Raw genomic sequence first — 18,667 nt, 5'->3', positions numbered from 1 at the left:
CAAATTATGTTTCAACAAGGACAGCAAGAAAGATAAAGAAAGTTACCAACCTTCCATTTCTTAGCAACGAGCCAAGGAGCCAAGAAATAAACTTCAAGCTTTTAGGAAATTCTCAATTATGACTGCAACAGGCAAAAAAAAAATAAACAAGAAGAAATAATTAAACTTCAGTCAATATAATAAAAGTAATTACTATTAAAGAAAACAAAAAAGAAGAAAAACCTAAATAAGTACCTGCCGCATCTTCACCATCATCATCAGGTACATAATCACGTAGAAGATCAAGAGCAATGGGTTTTTGTAAATAGCTTTGTGTACAGAGCAATGCCTCAACTGTCTTTGTAGACATAGAAGCTCTCCATGGAGTAAGCACGCGCTTCCCGGTGCTAAAAGCTGATTCAGAGGATACTGAAGACACATGCAAGGCTAATATATCTCTTGCAATGTAGGACAGTACCTTATACCTGTTTGCATTAGCCTGCCACCAAGCCAATATGTCAAAGTCATCATCTTGATCTACTTCACGCATTTTTCCATCCATCATCACATCTGTCAAGTACCTATCTAACTCCGTTGTTCTTGCTTCTTCAACACAACTTGGGTTGTCCCAATGCTGTCTCTTCCTTGATTGAATTCTTGATTTCAACCCTTGAGATGGCGTGCTAACTGAACTGGCAACTACCGAAGCAACACTAGATGACCCTTCCTCATGAGTTGAATACACTGAACTATAATCATTAAAGAGTTCCTGAAATTCTAATTTCACCTTTCTCATGATTCTTTGAACCTCCCATAAATTTTTCTCAAACAAACAGTTAAGAGTAAATTCTAGCCCCTTTAGTTTCTCTCTTGGATCCAACAATTGAGCAAAAAACATAACAGGATTCATTTTCTCGTACACACCCCAATACTTATTGTACTTGGCAAACATAAGACGAGACATACGTGCAATAAATGGATCTGATGCTACATTTTCTCTAAATTCAATTAATTGTTCATGGATGAATACCAACTCCCATAAGAAAGAATGAGTAGTGACTTGTGTAGAAGCAGAAAAATTGACAGTTGCATCGAAGAATACCTTTAAACACTTCACAAGACCTCTAGCATAAGCCCAATCTTCTGCATAAGGAGCATGAGTCTTTACTTTCTTTTTCTTCTTCTTATTTACCTCTTCTTCCATATCCTCAACCTCTTCATCTTCTTCCATATCCTCAACCACTTCTTCCAAGATATCATCACTAGCTATAGCTTCCTCAATATCAGCATCACTTGGTAAAACAGATTCCTTGTCTTGCTCAAAAATAAACCTCTCTTGAAAGTCCTTATCAATCTGTGCTAACATTCCAAAAACTTTTTCATATCTTTGAGCAGCTTCTAACATCAAGTAAGTGCTATTCCATCGAGTGTATACATCTAAATTCAGTGCTTTCTTGTAATCTACCTTTGCTAGGGAAGCACATTGTTTAAACTTTTCATACCTAGAAGGATAACCAAGAACATATTTTACAACTGACCTTATCCTTTTAACAGATTCATTAAAGAGTCGTACTGCATCTTTTATGACAAGAGCAAGAACATGGGCTGAACACCTCACCTGATAACAATAAACAAATAATCAAGAAAAATTAGTCATAACTCATAAGATGCATGTGACAAATTCCAAAATAAATTAATGATGTGAAATGAGAATGTTACATGTAAATATTTAGCTCTGATTGGTGATCTTGTCCAGCTAGTAACAACTTGCTTCAGATGATCCATAGCTACTGTGTTGGCGCTGACATTGTCTAGAGTGACACCAAATATATCTTTTAGACCCCAATCTTCCAAACAATCCACCAACTTCTCACCGATTGCAATAGCTGTGTGACCTTCAACTTGACAGAACATGAGTATTCTCTTTTGCAGTTTCCAGTTCTGATCAATGTAGTGAGCGGTTACACAAATATAATTAAAATTATTTGGTGATGTCCATGTGTCAGTTGTCAAAGATACCCTCTGCTTAGATGTCAAGAAGTAAGTTTTTAGGTTATTCTTCTCTTCTACATACATCTTTAACATATCCCTATAAATTGTCATACGTCCTGGAACCTTGAACCTAGGTTGTGCCTCTTGCATCAATGCCACAAAGCCTGACCCTTCTACTTTTCTAAAAGGAATTTCATCCATAATTATCCACTCAACAAGACTCCTTCTTAACCTATCATAATTGTAAGTATGAGCAATAAGTTTACCATCCTGACCTGGTTTTGGGGGTGGCATCAACAGAGATGGTTGTCCCTTTTCTTTCTTCCTATTAGGATTCTTTAGACATCTATTCAAATGCTTTCGCAATCCAGAAGTGCCATTATTGTCATTGTGAGCTTTGTATTTATTGTGACAATAACGACATTCAGCCCATTCATCATCTATCCTAGTCATTTCCAACCAAACAGTTGATTTCACTCTGCCGTGCTTCTTTTTCCTATCACCAACTTTAACTGCTTCAGCTCTTCCTTTACTTGTTGGAGTTGCAGTTTCAGATTCATTTGTGTGAGATGCAGCTTGAGAGGATGATCCAACTTCTGTTTGTTGAGTTGTACTTGTAGTTGGAGTTGCAGTTGCATTTGTAGTTGGAGTTTCATTTGATGTGGTCATCTAACAAACATAAAACAGAACCAATTACATTCAGATTATTGCAACCACACACCAACAGTTACAAATTTACAATGCACAGAATGTCCTAGTCGATTAAACTATAGGGCTGAATATGGAAAGCCTAGGAAATACTCGATCAGTGTCCAATTTGGGTAAGAAACAATTTCGTTAAGGCATCTAAAACATTCAATGTGATTATCTGCAGACAGCTAAGCTAACGGCAGTGCACCTATCTCCGTGTCACTACTCACTACAAGGAGATACTTACTATCCATGACTAAGTCGAAACTCTGTGTTCTATTCTAACATACTAAGAAGTGTAAGATTAAAAAAATGAATATGATCTCACTCTGATTAAACCAAAAAAAAAGTATATAATGTATATTTATTGTTAGTGAGAAAATAAAAACTACCCAAAGGATCTGATATTTTAATTGCCACAAATATGAAAATAGTTAATAACATAGAGAAACTAAAGTCAATGATGCTTTGCTGAGACATAAAGGGAGACCAGAGACCCGTGTTGAAAAATGAGAAAAATGAGAAGCAAGTTAGAAAATTTACAAGTAGCATGGTTCATATCACTACCAATACATAACAAAGTAAGAGTGTAAGACTAGTTCCCAAGTACCAACTAACATTAACATTCTTATAATAGAACTATCCCCGTGTAAAATCTAACACAATTTCTAAAACTTCAGAAAATACACTATACGCTCCTTCTCAGCATCAGTGTACTAATCTAGTTCTTAACATAATCAGTTAATCACTTGTTTCCTTCATTCTCCAATGTCAAACTCTTAACACACCACTCTCAAATCCACCCAAGATTCTTTACCCTTTTATAAAATTTTCTTGATATTTCAAATTCTATAAACCCAGAATACAAGCATTAACCTAACACAATTGAGCAATTTTTATCAAATAAATGACATCCCATAAGAATTCAAGCATAAAAGAGCAATTTTTATCAAATAACAACTACAATTGCAACTCACTGTATTTATAACCATAAAAGAGCAATCTTTATCTTCCATGTAATTCTAACCCAACACAACAGTGTCAATTTATGGCACTAAACATTTATGTTTGATTGAAATAAGACCAAATCACAGAGGAAGAATAAAAAGAACGATTTACCTTCACTTCTTCACGCCACTGAACATATAGATCAAATCACAATTCTGTAAACAAGTAAAAACCCTAAATCAATCTAAAATCATACCCTAAATCAATATACAATCAAACAATTCGAACCCTAAGGAGAAGAATACTGACCTGATAGAGATGGTGATACACTGATAGTGATTTTCAATCTAAATGATTCAAACCCTAAGAGAAGATCAGAAAAATCCAGCCTGTCGCCTTCGCTGAGAAGAAGAAACGAAGAAGAAGAAATGAAGAATGCTTCTTCTGTTTTCTTTTTCTCGACATCCTATGTCTTGGACGGCTAGGATTAAAACCCTATACAGATCTTTACGGATAATAATAACCGGTACAGATGGTCCGGTTCAAGTCCGGTTCTCCCCAAGAACCGGTGTCTGTACCGGTCTAGTCCGGTTCTCAAATTTCAGAACCGGTGTCTGTCCCGGTCAAGCCGGTTCCGGTTCGGTACCGGTCCGGTATCATCGGTTCTACTCCGGTCCAGGTCGTTTAGACCGGTTCTTGTGCAGCCCTACACACGTGTGGAGATTACAACCACAGAAACAAATAAAGATTCTGTGCAGACTATATACACAGAAACAAGAAAGTACTGTGTGCAGATCATATACACAGAAGTGAAAAACTAAATACTCTTGTTACTACCCCGCAAAATGAAGGGGTGTTAAGACCTTCAGTTTTGATTTGAGAAACTCAAAACGTGGAGCTGCAAGACCTTTGGTGAATATGTCAGATGCCTGCTCCAGTGTTGACAGATATATAACTTGCAGAGATTTAGACTGAACCAACTCTCGAACAAAATGAAAGTCCAATGCCAAATGTTTCATTCTGCTGTGAAAAATAGGATTTGAAGCTAGAGATATTGAACTTTTATTATCACAAGCAATAGTAGGTGAAGTTGGCAGAAATATATGTAAATCTTTAAGAAGATTACATAACCAAACAACTTCAGCTGCTGTTGAAGCCAAAGATCTGTATTCAGCTTCAGTGCTGGATCTTGAAATAGTGGCCTGCTTTTTAGCTGACCAGATAACTGGATTATCTCCAAAGAATATACAGTAACCACTTTTTGATTTTCTATCATAAGGATTACCTGCCCAGTCTGCATCAGAGTAACCTTGAAGAGCAGTGAAACCTTTTGTAGATAGAAGTCCATGATCTAAAGTACCTTTGACAAATCGCAGTACTAGCAGCTGTGAGATGTACAGAAGTTGGTGTCTGCATAAACTGACAGAGTTGATTAACTGCAAAACACATCTCATGCCTTGTCCAAGTTAAGTATTGAAGAGAACCTACTATGGATCTATATTCTGTAGGATTTGAAAGAATTTCACCATCAGTTGCACTCAGCCTTTGTGAGCTAGAATAAGGAGTAGAGCATGGTTTAATACCTACCAAATTTGTCTTACCTAGTAAGTCAAGAGCATACTTGGTCTGACTTAGAAAAAGACCTTTGTTGTTTCTCTTAACTTCAAGTCCCAAAAAATAATGAAGAGCTCCTAGATCTTTTACTGGAAACTTGGTGCAAAGATAAGCAATGATAGAATCACAATGTGAAGTATTATTCCCTGTTATGATTATGTCATTCACATACACTAAGAAGATTGTGAGCTTAGATCCAAGTTTCTGAACAAACAAAGAAGAATCTGCTTGAGAAGTTATAAAATCAATTGCAACTAGAGAGTAGAGCATCCATGAGATTTTCATACCAAGCTGAAAAAGCGGGGGTCTAACAACACCACCCAATAATTCGATCAGCAATCTGTATGGACAAACTCCAATATTCTTTTTATGAGAATCAACTAGACTGATAGACTCAATCAATAAAAAGATATATCAAAGAGTTTATATCTCAATCTCTCGATTTGATCTTTACTCAAGAAAATGGAAATCTGCGAGTCTTTATCAAAGAGAGATAACTTGGACGGTACCAAAGACCAATGTCCAAGGATCAATCAATATCAATCAACAACCAAAGGTTGGATTTCCAATTGATGATCTTTAACGCACAACCTGTATTATTTCAATTATATAAAATATAATGCGGAAAATAAATAACACAGACACCAGAAGTTTTGTTAACGAGGAAACTGCAAATGCAGAAAAACCCCGGGACCTAGTCCAGATTGAATACACATTGTATTAAGCCGCTACAAACACTAGCCTGCTACAAGCTAACTTCGGACTGGACTATAGTTGAACCCCAATCAGTCTCCCACTAATTCAAGGTACAGTTGTACTCCTACGCCTCTGATCCCAGCAGGATACTGCGCACTTGATTCCCTTAGCTGATCTCACCCACAACTAAGAGTTGCTGCAACACAAAATCGCAGACTTGATAATAAACAAATCTGTCTCACACAGAAAAGTCTATCAAAGGATAAATCTGTTCCCATAGAAAAACCCTAGGTTTTGTTCCGTCTTAAGATATAAAATCAAGGTGAACAGGAACCAATTGATAATCCGGTCTTATATTCCCGTAGAACAGCCTAGATTAATCAATCACCTCTCAACAATCCTTCTTGACTACACAAGCGGTTTGTCGATGAATCACAAACATTGAGATGAAGATGTTTGTGACTTCTTTATCTTGCCTATCGGAGAACTCTCACGATCTCAAGCCAATCAATAGATTGTACTCGTACGATAGAAGATGCAAGATCAGATCACACAACTACGATAAAAGTAGTATCGGTCTGGCTTCACAATCCCAATGAAGTCTTTAAGTCGTTAACCTGGTTTTAGAGAAGAAAACCAAAGGTTAAAGGAGAATCGACTCTAGCGAGCGCACTAGTATCACACAGACGTGTGGGGATTAGTTTTGCACAATGCTAGATGTCTCCTTTATATAGCCTTCAAATCAGGGTTTTTCCTTAGTTACAAAGCAATCCATATTCACCGTTAGATGAAAAACTGATTTAGATTCAAGCTAATATTTCTCAACCGTTAGATCAAAAAATTAGCTTGTCACACACACTTGGGTAGACGTTTACTGGGTTTGTGAAAACCGTGCCCAAACGTGTATGTGTATGTTGGTTCAACATAGTAATCCAAAAGGTTAACCATATGAGAAATTCATATTAACCTAGTTCTTTTGCACCATAACTAGTTCAATTGACTCAAATGAACTAGTTAGAGAGTTGTTCAATTGCTATGAGATCTTATGTAACTACACAAGACACAATTGAAACAAAGATGATTCGATTCGATGAATCGGCTCATGAACTTTATAGCCACGGTTTGCATAAAACATTCCTTAGTAATTTAAGTTTCATGTTCAGAGAACATCTTTAGATCATAACCACTTAATCTCACAAACAAGTTCGCGGACTTAAAGAAACCGGCAGAGTTTTCCAAACTCAGCAGAAAATCTCGGCAAAGAGACTTCCGCCAGTTTGGGGACTAGGTTCGCGGACTAAACACGCAAACGAGTTTTTGAAAAATCCCAGCAGAAATTCTCGGCAAGAGAACTTCCGTTAGTTTGCGGACTTGGCAAAGCCAATTCCTCCGGTTTCTCTCAATCAACAAAGTTCGAAAACTTCGGATTAAGGAATACATGGTTATGTAATCTAAACTCTCATTCCAATCATTGAGACATTCTCAGAGGACGTTATATAGCCGTTATTCACAGACCGTTTCACATCAGAGCAATTCTCAAAGTAATTTAAACTTTTCATGACTTTCGTCACTAGGTGAAGATAAACTTGATCAAAGCGAAACGCTTTACCAACACACGATTTCGAGAAAAAGATAAGTAGTGAATACTCAGCTCGAAATGTCAAATGTGTATGATCCAGTCTATATAACATACGACTTTTTGTCTCATAAGAAGTAGGAGATAGAATAGATAGACTTTTGAGTGATAGATAAGTTCAAGTCTCCACATACCTTTTTGTTGATGAAGTTCCACGGTTTCTTAAGTAGATCTTCGTCGTTGTATGATGAATCGCCATGAAGTCCTTGAGCTCAACTACACTTTTCAATCCTAGTCTGAGACTTAGCTATAATAGACTAGAAATCAAGACTCATAGTTTTGATCACTAACATTGACAAACATGCTTGATATAGCAACGCATGCGAGGTCGACCGAGCTATGCTCTAACAATCTACCCATTTGTAAATTTTAGTGACAAAACTATTAATACATATGGAATACAAAAAAGATAAACTTTAGTGGCTCCTATTCCATAGTCTAATCTTCAACGTTCCTTGAAATCTTCGTCCTTCCAAGTACTCCAATGATCCCAAAGGTTGTAAGTTTAGCACCACCATTGTTGAAGATCCGTAGCTATAACAATGACAGAAATCGAGATTCTCGATCATTATTATACAATGTCATAGTATCATTATGTAACATCAAAGTACAATTGCATCACGACTTTAAAAACAATACTATGGTGATATGTATCACTCCCCCTTAGTCAATACTCCATCTCGATCATGGAAACCACTCCCCCTTACACAATGATCCGAAAACCATATGTATTTGTAGTGTGAACTACATTATTTCTCCCCCTTTTTGTCAATAAAATTGGCAAAGGTAAAAGAACGGGATCATAATGAAATTTCCACAAGAGACATTTCATAGACTAAAAGAAAAAATACATACCAACTTAATTTAGATACAATCATAAAGCCGAAGCTAAATGCATTCATCAAGGAGTTTTAAGATACAAGATAACCCCAATAAAATTCCACAGCCGCACACCCCGCAAGATATTACCATTAAGCACAAGTTCAAAAGAACTCTCCCCCATTTGATGTCATTCCCGAAGGAACAACAAGAGCGACCTTAATTTCGAAAGAAAAGAAGGATTTTTTAATTGGACACCGAAAACCATGGAAATGATTTTTTATATCCAAAACTCAGCCAAATTAATCACAAGTAAACCCATGATTAATTTAATCGGAATACGCAACTAAATCAAACCACAAAAGTGATCAATTTAATTGATTGTGCTCAACATAAGAAAACTCACGGAGCTACGACTAAGATAACCACACGGAGATGACTATCTTAATCGTTCAAATACTCAGCATAAGGAAAACCTTACGGAATATACGACTACAACAACCAATAGAACATGATTAGTATAGTCGTTCATATACTCAACACAAGAACTTATGGAATATATGAAAAACTCAACTAGATTAATTACAAGAGAACCTATAATTAATCTAATTGGAATACACAACCAAACTAATCACCGAAGCAATCAATTTAATTGTCAAAATATTTTGCTCGACAAAAGAAGACTTTCGGAGCAAATAACTAAACAACCAATCAAGATGATTAATTTAATTCAAGAATGCTCAACATATAGCATCTCATGGAACAACCAACAAGACCAATATTAATCGACATAGTTGTAAGGTGCTCAACATAAGATACACAATGGAGCCTTCATGGTAAAACATAACAAAATGGATCAATGAAGATCAATATCGTGGATAACATACAAGGATCTATTCTATTTTCCATCACTATTTGCATAACGACATAATAGACTTTATCCTTGTCAAACAAAAGAATTCATCCTATTTTCCATCAAATAAATGACTGCATAGGCATAACTTTTGTAATTGTCAAAAGTCCATTCGTCCTTTCATCAATACGAATATCAATTTATGAACGACTTTACTTTTGACACAATATGGGACCTTCAAATTCACAGACGCAAACAATACATATCCCATAAAAACAGACCGCAATAATATCATCCTCCAAATATTTTTAGAATATAAAACCAATAAACCTAAAAAATAAACATAAGAAGATGAAAACAAAATAGCTATGTGTAGTCACAATCTTCGCTATTCAAGCTCTAGTTATTCTTCCAACTAATCCAAAAAGAAGACTTACTAGGTATCTATACCTCTTAACAATCATTTCACTCTGGTGTGGTTTTTCAATGATGTTGTAGTAAGATGATTCGTTCACTCAGATTTGTTGAGAATTTGTTTTAAGACTTAATAAAGAAAATAAGGAAAAATATATACACACAATTTGTCACAAGATGAAGAGACGCTGAGACGCGGGATTCCACTACTTTTCATATTGTTATGGTTCAGTCATTAACTCTAGACAATATAGCTCAAACAAAAGAAGTTGTGACTCTAGTTCTTTGCCAAAAATAGATTTCGTAAAATATTATTTGTAAGTTAAAAGCATGACGCATCTAAAGCATTTAGAACTAAGCATGCGGCATCTAACAAAATAACAAATAATTAATAGAAATCATAAAGCAATTAAATCAATGCAAATAGTCAATAAAAGAATTAATTCATTTACCACAATCATGAAAATTTGCTTCCTCCGTCGTCACAGTGATGGGGTTTAGATCCACATGGTGAAAACACACTCAGAATAATTTTTCATTGCTCAAAAGTGCTTACAAGAGGTGAAAATATTATAAAACAGAAAAACTCTCTGCACCTTTCTATTATACGCTCTGTTTCCTCCCCTAACTCTCCATTCCCTTTTGTGTGTCCCCCATCACCTATTTATACCCAACAGATGGATATCTCTCGAGTTAATACTCACATCTTCTGACAATTAATAAAGTATCTCCAAATATTTTCTCTTTATTTTCACACGTAGAAGAGCTGTCAAAATCTTTCAGAACTTCCCTAAACTGATAGATACGAATCCCAGGGGATTTTATATTCCCATATACTGCATTAACTTGCAGATAACAGCAAATCTTCGAGATATTATTCTTTCCATGTTGACTCAAATATACACGAAAATCTTCTATTTTGTCGATCAAAAACCAGTCAGCAATCCTACTTCGGTGTGTCAAATCATTCCCAATCAATACTGTTGAAAATCTTCGACAAAAATCTCCACAAGATTTCGATAGTATTTCCACCTCCTCTGTTCTATAAAACGAAAGAAATTTTCCCTTGTTTTACTCTTCAAAACCATATACCAATCCTGTTTTACCGAAACAGGATATATCAAGTCCAAATCCTTTGAGAATCTCCAACAAAACTCGTTAAAATCTTCCCCAGAAATATCGTTGTTGCTGTATATTTCTTTCCGCCAAAATTTCATTTTTAAACCGTGAAGAAGAAGTGCCCCTATCCAAAATATGGGCGCCTTTAACAGCTGGGGCGCCTGGGGGTGCCCTAACCAAAGTGAGGGTGCCTTTTAACACGTTTTCTGGGGTGCCTTTAGTAATTTTCTCTAGGGGTCCAAATAGCACTTTTTCCACACAAAATGTATTTCTCCAAAAACACCTATCCAAACACAAAAGCACCATAATTAGTACAATATCGAGCACTAACAATACAGAACATTGAGATCAAAATAGACACATAAATGCTTCTATCAAATACCCCCAAACTTATTATTTGCTAGTCTCGAGCAAATTAAAAGAATAAAACCGAGTTAATCTCGGGTGGGTTTATCAGAGGTGTACCCACAAAAACCATGACTTCTAATTGGTCACAAGTATCTAAAGAGCTATGAGGACATACATATGCTAGATAAAGAGATATCCGCTACACAGCTAGATAAACATTGTAAGATGCGTCCGCTGCTTTACAGCTGGATAAGATTAAGAGAGAGATAAAAATGAGAGGGACATCTGCTACACAGCTGGACTAATTACGTGTGATGAGTTAAACCAGTGCTAGAAAGATCTTGTGCCATATTGAAAGCAGACTAACAAAGCAACCAAAATGCATCTTTCTTCGACTCTCTCACAGTGTTCAGTAGAAATAACGTCTTCTTCGGTCTTCAATTGTTGATGATAAACTCTCGAACCTCATAGAACCTTGACAATTAACTCTTCTCTTCGATTTCTTGCTTGATATATAAATTTCTTCTTCCCTATGGCCTTATTGAACAAAAAGAACGTAATGATGTTTCATTTTTCATTTTTTTTTTTATTTATTTTTGACAAAAAAATTACAAGACAAAAATTTACATGGCCATGAGAGAAGGACTTTAAAACTTGGATCTTCGCAACTTGTGATGTCTTGGTATCATGAATTCAAACAACTTATATCATTTGCTCTTATAACTTCTGAGTCTTCAATTTTGACTTTTGAATTATTCTTTTCTATTGTTGCTTCTAAACCTTAAACGTCTTCAACTTTCTTCATAGATTTTGATGTCACTCCGCTTGTTGATGATGATAAGTTTCTACTGAGAGAGAGTCGTAATCCAGTAACTACGACTACATTGTGAGGTTGCTTTGTCTTTATGGAATTTCCTGACCTACTTGCCTTTCCATCATGAATGGTTAGGTCCATCACGGTTACCCTCTAAAAAGAACAAGTTCTCTCCTGAATTTCAAAGATCTCAATGTCTTTTTCTCTAATGTCTCAATAAGTTGTTATCCCTAGCATTCCAATTTCTATCTTTTCGGTGAGAAACAGTATGTAAACTTAGCTAACCGGATACCATGTGGTGCTAGAAGTTTCAAAAATGCAACTAAAAAGTTTCTCTCATACCCCCAAACTTAAATCTAACATTGTCCTCAATGTTCTAAAGATAAAATTAAAAGCATATGAATAAGGAGAAACTGTTACCATCTGAAGCAAAAGGGTTAAGGAAAGATATTACCGTGTTGCATGAGATTAGGTTACCTCCCAAAAAGTGCTAAGTTTAAAGTCTTCATCCAGACATCGGAAGGAATTAGTCACCTCATAGAATCATATAGAAGTAGCCGGAATAATTGTGGGTCATCTGGATCAAAAAGTGCTAACCACAAGAAGAGGAAACTGCAACAGACCAAGAAGATACCGAACATACCCTTATTTAACTTTTTGTTTAAGACAACTATCTCTAGTTGTGGCTCAGGTTCAGTCTCTATAAAAGGGTCTAAATAAAATGCTTTCATAGGCTGGACTTCCTCAAAAGAAGGATTCTTAAGATCAGGTTGTAGAGTCTGGAAATACTCAAATAGGAACTTAGAAGCACATAACAATAACCTGAACAACTGCGGATCCTTAAAGTCAATTAGACTTGACTCACAAAACTGACCACAACGAAAGAGTTGGTCTTCCTTAAGAAAATGTGTCGACCCTATTCTCCTAAAGTAATTAGGTTTAGTCTCAAAACTTAATAACCGACACATCTTAAAATCAAATGTTCCCACAATTGGAAGAAAATTTGTTGGTGGGAAAACAAAGTCAATCTTGGTATCATAGCCTGGGTCAACCACATCAACCAGAGGATGGGTTTCTAACAACTGAGCTTCTCTTTGGACATCATTAGGTTCAGGAAAAAGTATACGAAGATAATCTTGTAAGATGGTTGAGGCACAAATGTCAATTCCTACACGAGGGAACTTTTTAAGAGTTAAAGCACACGGAGAATGATAATCACCCCCAAACTTAGAGTTTTTTGTGTCTCTAGAAAGACTAGTCACAACTTCCCTAATTTCTAGGTCATCGGATTCCCGAAAATGGTCAATTGATTCTTATAAGTCGGTTTCATCCTCACTCATTTCTACGAGTTCATTTTCTTTTTCTAAGTCTAATGTTTCTAAATTTCTAGACTCTAAAACAATATTCTCAGAATAAACTCGTTCCTCAAAACTATCATTGGCTTCGTAGACAGGAAATATTACATCATCTAAAACGGGGGTATCTCTAGTCAAATCCTCGTCCTTTTGAATAGGTGAATAATTATAAAAATTATTTGGATTTGAACTAGAAATAATATTGTCATCGTAAAGCTTAATTGGAGTAACAAATTCCTGATCACTATGCCTACATATTTCATGTTCTTCATCGATACTATCCTCATCATAATCATCATTATAATAACATGAAAATGATCGAACCTCATCAAAACAAGTAGTGTTACCAATTCTAACCTCATCATCTTGATTATGAAAATAATTATCCTCATTTTAAGGGTATTATTGGAAACACTATATTGGAAAGTAAGATTATTTCGAGCAAGTCTTTCGTTCGTCTCAGCCATCAGCTTGAGGGATTCCTCTATAGAAAGTTCTCTTTCGTCAAAAACTAAGTTATTCATTTCTGCTAACTTACGTGTCGACTCAGCTAATTTACATGTTGACTCTAGTAAAGAGGAATTATCAGAAGGATCATAAAAAGGACTACTTTTCAATAGTTTCATTGCATCCTCCAAAGACGAGGAACTAGTGCTATAGTCTTCTTGCTCGTATGACCGGTGCGCATGTGGATAGTAATTGGGCTCACCATGGTATAACCCATAACCTTCAAAATTTTCGCGTTCCCAATCACTATTCACACTATGGTCATAAAAAGGATAATGTCCAAGCTGCTCAGTCGGATACTCATTGTATTGGCTATTATAATACCAGTTCGACATCCTAACTGCAAGGGAATTCTAAACAAACACAAAAAAGGCTGACTCGACCACAACAAGCCTATTTTATCTAGAAAACAAAAATCATGATGGTTTCACTTAGATTGTTTCTAGACCAGCTTCTATTCTTTCGAAAAGGAATTCGTTACAATCTGAGCAAACCCCTCTGGAATCAATCAGTGTCAAAGTAAGCTGAATAGAGGCGAGGGAAGTTGCTTGGAGCTTTGATACCCAAGGCCTCACCGCATTACAAGGCGGCGCAGTCACGCATTCAACTCACAAAAACCATCATGAACTTCGAAGTATGCTTAAAAGAGTAACCAATATTTCTCGAATGACTTTCCTACTAAGCTCGTTACCCTATAGGTCTCGTTCTATTCCAAATTTTAAAGCTTAGGTTCGCGTTTGGTTTCGTTTTCCTAAGGTGGGCAAGAAGAGAACGGTGATGAAATCCGAACCCTTATCTTGTATGGCCAGGCCTTGGCCTTTACTAGGAAATTAAAACAACCGTATTCGATTCCTCAACATATATGCATACAAAATCATCCGGTAAACCCGCTGACAGGAGATTCGCGGGTGTTTAGAATTCTTACCTCCTGTTTCAGACGGGGGATGAACCGTTGAAGTCGACTCGGGCCACGACTCCTATGTTATGTACGAACCCGAGGGGCCGAGGAGATATCGTAATCGTCGTCCTTCTCTGTGCAGTTTATTTAAAACTACCCTTCCGTAGGGTTTTAAAAAAATAATGTCCAAAAAATAAAAATAAAAATGTCCAAAAATTAAAAAGTCCAAAAATAAAAATAAGAATTACAAAAACAAAATCCTATATACAATTTCTAAAAATAAAATAAAAATAAATTAACTATATACAAAATCTTCTTCTTTACTTCTTTTGAATCCCTTCTTTGTTTCCTTCTTTAGCTTCGCTTTTCTTTTCAACACTTTTTCTTTTTCTTTAGCTTAGCTCCAAACCTGAAAGAAAATAAGAAATACCAAAACGCATAAAAAAGAACAAAAATAATAAAAAGAAAACCTAAAAACAAATTTATAAACAAATCCGCGTCGGCGGCACCAAAAATTGGTGTGGTTTTTCAATGATGTTGTAGTAAGATGATTCTTTCACTCAGATTTGTTGAGAATTTGTTTTAAGACTTAATAAAGAAAATAAGGAAAAATATATACACATAATTTGTCACAAGATGAAGAGACGCTGAGACGCGGGATTCCACTACTTTTCATATTGTTATGGTTCAGTCATTAACTCTAGACAATATAGCTCAAACAAAAGAAGTTGTGACTCTAGTTCTTTGCTAAAAATAGATTTCGTAAAATATTATTTGTAAGTTAAAAGCATGACGCATCTAAAGCATTTAGAACTAAGCATGCGGCATATAACAAAATAACAAATAATTAATAGAAATCATAAAGCAATTAAATCAATGTAAATAGTCAATAAAATAATTAATTCATTTACCACAATCATGAAAAGTTGCTTCCTCCGTCGTCCCAGTGATGAATAATTTTTCATTGCTCAAAAGTGCTTACAAGAGGTGAAAATATTATAAAACAGAAAAACTCTCTGCACCTTTCTATTATACGCTCTGTTTCCTCCCCTAACTCTCCATTCCCTTTTGTGTGTCCCCCATCACCTATTTATACCCAACAGATGGATATCTCTCGAGTTAATACTCACATCTTCTGACGATTAATAAAGTATCTCCAAGTATTTTCTCTTTATTTTCACACGTAGAAGAGCTGTCAAAATCTTTCAGAACTTCCCTAAACTGATAGATACGAATCCCAGGGGATTTTATATTCCCATATACTGCATTAACTTGCAGATAACAGCAAATCTTCGAGATATTATTCTTTCCCTGTTGACTCAAATATACACGAAAATCTTCTATTTTGTCGATCAAAAACCAGTCAGCAATCCTACTTCGGTGTGTCAAATCATTCCCAATCAATACTGTTGAAAATCTCCGACAAAAATCTCCAAAAGATTTCGATAGTATTTTCACCTCCTCTGTTCTATAAAAGGAAAGAAATTTTCCCTTTTTTTACTCTTCAAAACCATATACCAATCCTGTTTTACCGAAACAAGATACATCAAGTCCAAATCCTTTGAGAATCTCCAACAGAACTCGTTAAAATCTTCCCCAGAAATATCGTTGCTGCTGTATATTTCTTTCCGCCAAAATTTTATTTTTAAACCGTGAAGAAGAAGTCCCCCCTATCCAAAATATGGGCGCCTTTAACAGCTGGGCGTTTGGGGGTTCCCTAATCCAAAGTGAGGGTGCCTTTTAACACTTTTTCTGGGGTGCCTTTAGTATTTTTTCCGGGGGTACAAATAGCACTTTTCGAGCACTTTTTCCACACAAATGTATTTCTCCAAAAACTCCTATCCAAACAAAAAAGCACCATAATTAGTACAATATCGAGCACTAACAATACAGAACATTGAGAACAAAATAGACACATAAATGCGTCTATCACACTCAACTTGAATAATCTTCTTGTATTCTCTATATTCTTCAAGTCATCTTCGATTAGGTCAATCCTGGATTCAAGACTATCCATTTTCTCCTCAAGTCTTTTGGAAGAAACTTCAAGTTCATTTTTCAGAGCACGAACTTGTTCCAAGACGAGATTCATGGTTAAAGAGAGCTTATCAAACTGAGAGACAGTTGGGTTCTCATCAGAAGAAGAGACATGTTTGTCGTAGCACGTCTCATTGTCAGAAGAATCGAAACGAATCCTTTTTGAAGGAAAAAGAACTGTCCATACATCACTTTCTTTACTTGAAAGACTATAGGAGGACATGATAGAGAAGATGAAATGAGAGTGCTGAAGAGGTAGAGATTTTAAAAGGAATGCGGGTATAGAATTCCCAGAAACACCCTTTTCACCAAACCCTAACATAAGTTGGTTATCCAAAAAGCTGAAGTCGTTCACGAAAAGACCTGGTAAAAGCACAAACAGAAAATAACCATATTATATTACAGTCCTCGTGTATATCATGATTCTTGTATAAGAGGAAGAAAATACAAGAATCATTTTTCAACAAGATTACTGAGCATAAGGCCTCCAATCCAAGGTTGGACTGGGATAATATTTGCAAAGAGAGAAACCACCCATTCCACTAGGTTTCTGCTTATCTATTTGAAAAGGAGAGTTATGAAGAACTTTCCTATCCATTGTAATCACATCTTTAAGAAACTTGACTGCAGATCTTTGCAAATCCTGCACCATTTTTGAAAACACCTTTTGATGAAAGGTAGATTTCCTTTTCTTTTTCTTCATATAATGGTTAGTCGGGCAGGACTGTTTTTGATTTATCGTGCTAAGATGATCCTAAGATGAACTTAAATGAACAGAGAGATTTGGTAGAGCCTTCTCCGAGAACCTTTCGGAGTTCAACACAAAATCAGGAGAGGTTTTCTGACCCCACTCATGAGACACAGACGGACATGTCATGAAGGAATTATGAGAATGATTTTCAGCAAAAAGACTGTGAGAGCAATCATAGATTTTCGCAGGAAAATAATCAAGAGTATTCATCCATGCTTTAGTTATCTCTCTTACCTACGTTTCTGGATCTTTCGAAGTGACATGAACACTTTTATAACACGTGAGACCAGTTTCATTTGTACGGCTTTTCTGGATATTCTTATCCTTTACATTGACTAACAGAGTTTCTTTTTGGGACTTTCTTTTACTATGTCTGAGTATTTTCTTAAGTTTCTATATAAACAGAGACAACGCAGAAATAAAGAAATTCTCACTTTTCTTGTTCGTCAATTTAGGACGACAGGTCTTACAATCAGGAGAAGTGACGTGATTGCTAGACAATAGATGGTCACCTCTTGACATGTATTCGCGATCTAAAATTCTAAGTTTTCCGACAAGTGTGTTTCGCGAAAGAGTATTAAGGTTATTTCCCTCAACGATGACATGTTTTTTGGACTCGTATCTGGATGGCAGCGATCTGAGGATTTTCATCACAATTTCCTTTTCAGGAATGGTCTTACCCAATGCACATGATGCATTAACAATTTCAGACATTTTGTGATAAAAATTGTCAAACGATTCTTCTTCTGCCATATAAAGGTCTTCCCATTCGGAATTAAGGTTTTGAAGCTTAGCTTCCTTTTCACTGGGGTTACCTTCAAATGCGCTTTCCAAAGTATCCCAAGCTTCTTTAAATGTCGTGCACAAGGCCACATGATGTCGAATATTTGGGGTAATAGCATGCAGGATGACGTTTAGCCCGTCGGAGTTTTGCCTTGCATCAATTAACTCGACAGCATCATACATAAGAAATTCTTTAGGTACAAATGCATATCTTTCCATAACAACGGAGTTTCATAGCCATTCACAACATAGATCCATGATTGGAAGTCACGCGACTGAAGAAATGTGCGCATAGCAACTTTCCACCATAGATAGTTTGAGCCATCGAAGACTGGTGGTACATTTACAGAGATAACACTTCAGTCCATAGAGTCAGATCGCTACAAACACAGACTGGTGAGGTCTTTAACGTGT

At 36.0% G+C, this 18,667-nt stretch overlaps 1 long non-coding RNA gene across 1 annotated transcript; it reads right to left on the bottom strand.

Moving 5' to 3' along the window:
• Window positions 1–2,492: 2,492 nt before the first annotated feature.
• LOC113334315 lies at window positions 2,493–3,995 on the bottom strand. Its single transcript, XR_003352706.1, has 3 exons — window positions 3,919–3,995; window positions 3,781–3,824; window positions 2,493–2,640 (listed from the first exon to the last, which is right to left on the bottom strand). It is a non-coding gene; the product is annotated as an uncharacterized LOC113334315 (long non-coding RNA).
• Window positions 3,996–18,667: the final 14,672 nt, after the last annotated feature.

The sequence above is a fragment of the Papaver somniferum genome, chromosome 1, assembly GCF_003573695.1.
Source record: "Papaver somniferum cultivar HN1 chromosome 1, ASM357369v1, whole genome shotgun sequence".
Classification (NCBI taxonomy): Eukaryota; Viridiplantae; Streptophyta; class Magnoliopsida; order Ranunculales; family Papaveraceae; genus Papaver; species Papaver somniferum.
This window is presented reverse-complemented; position numbering and strand designations above follow the sequence as displayed.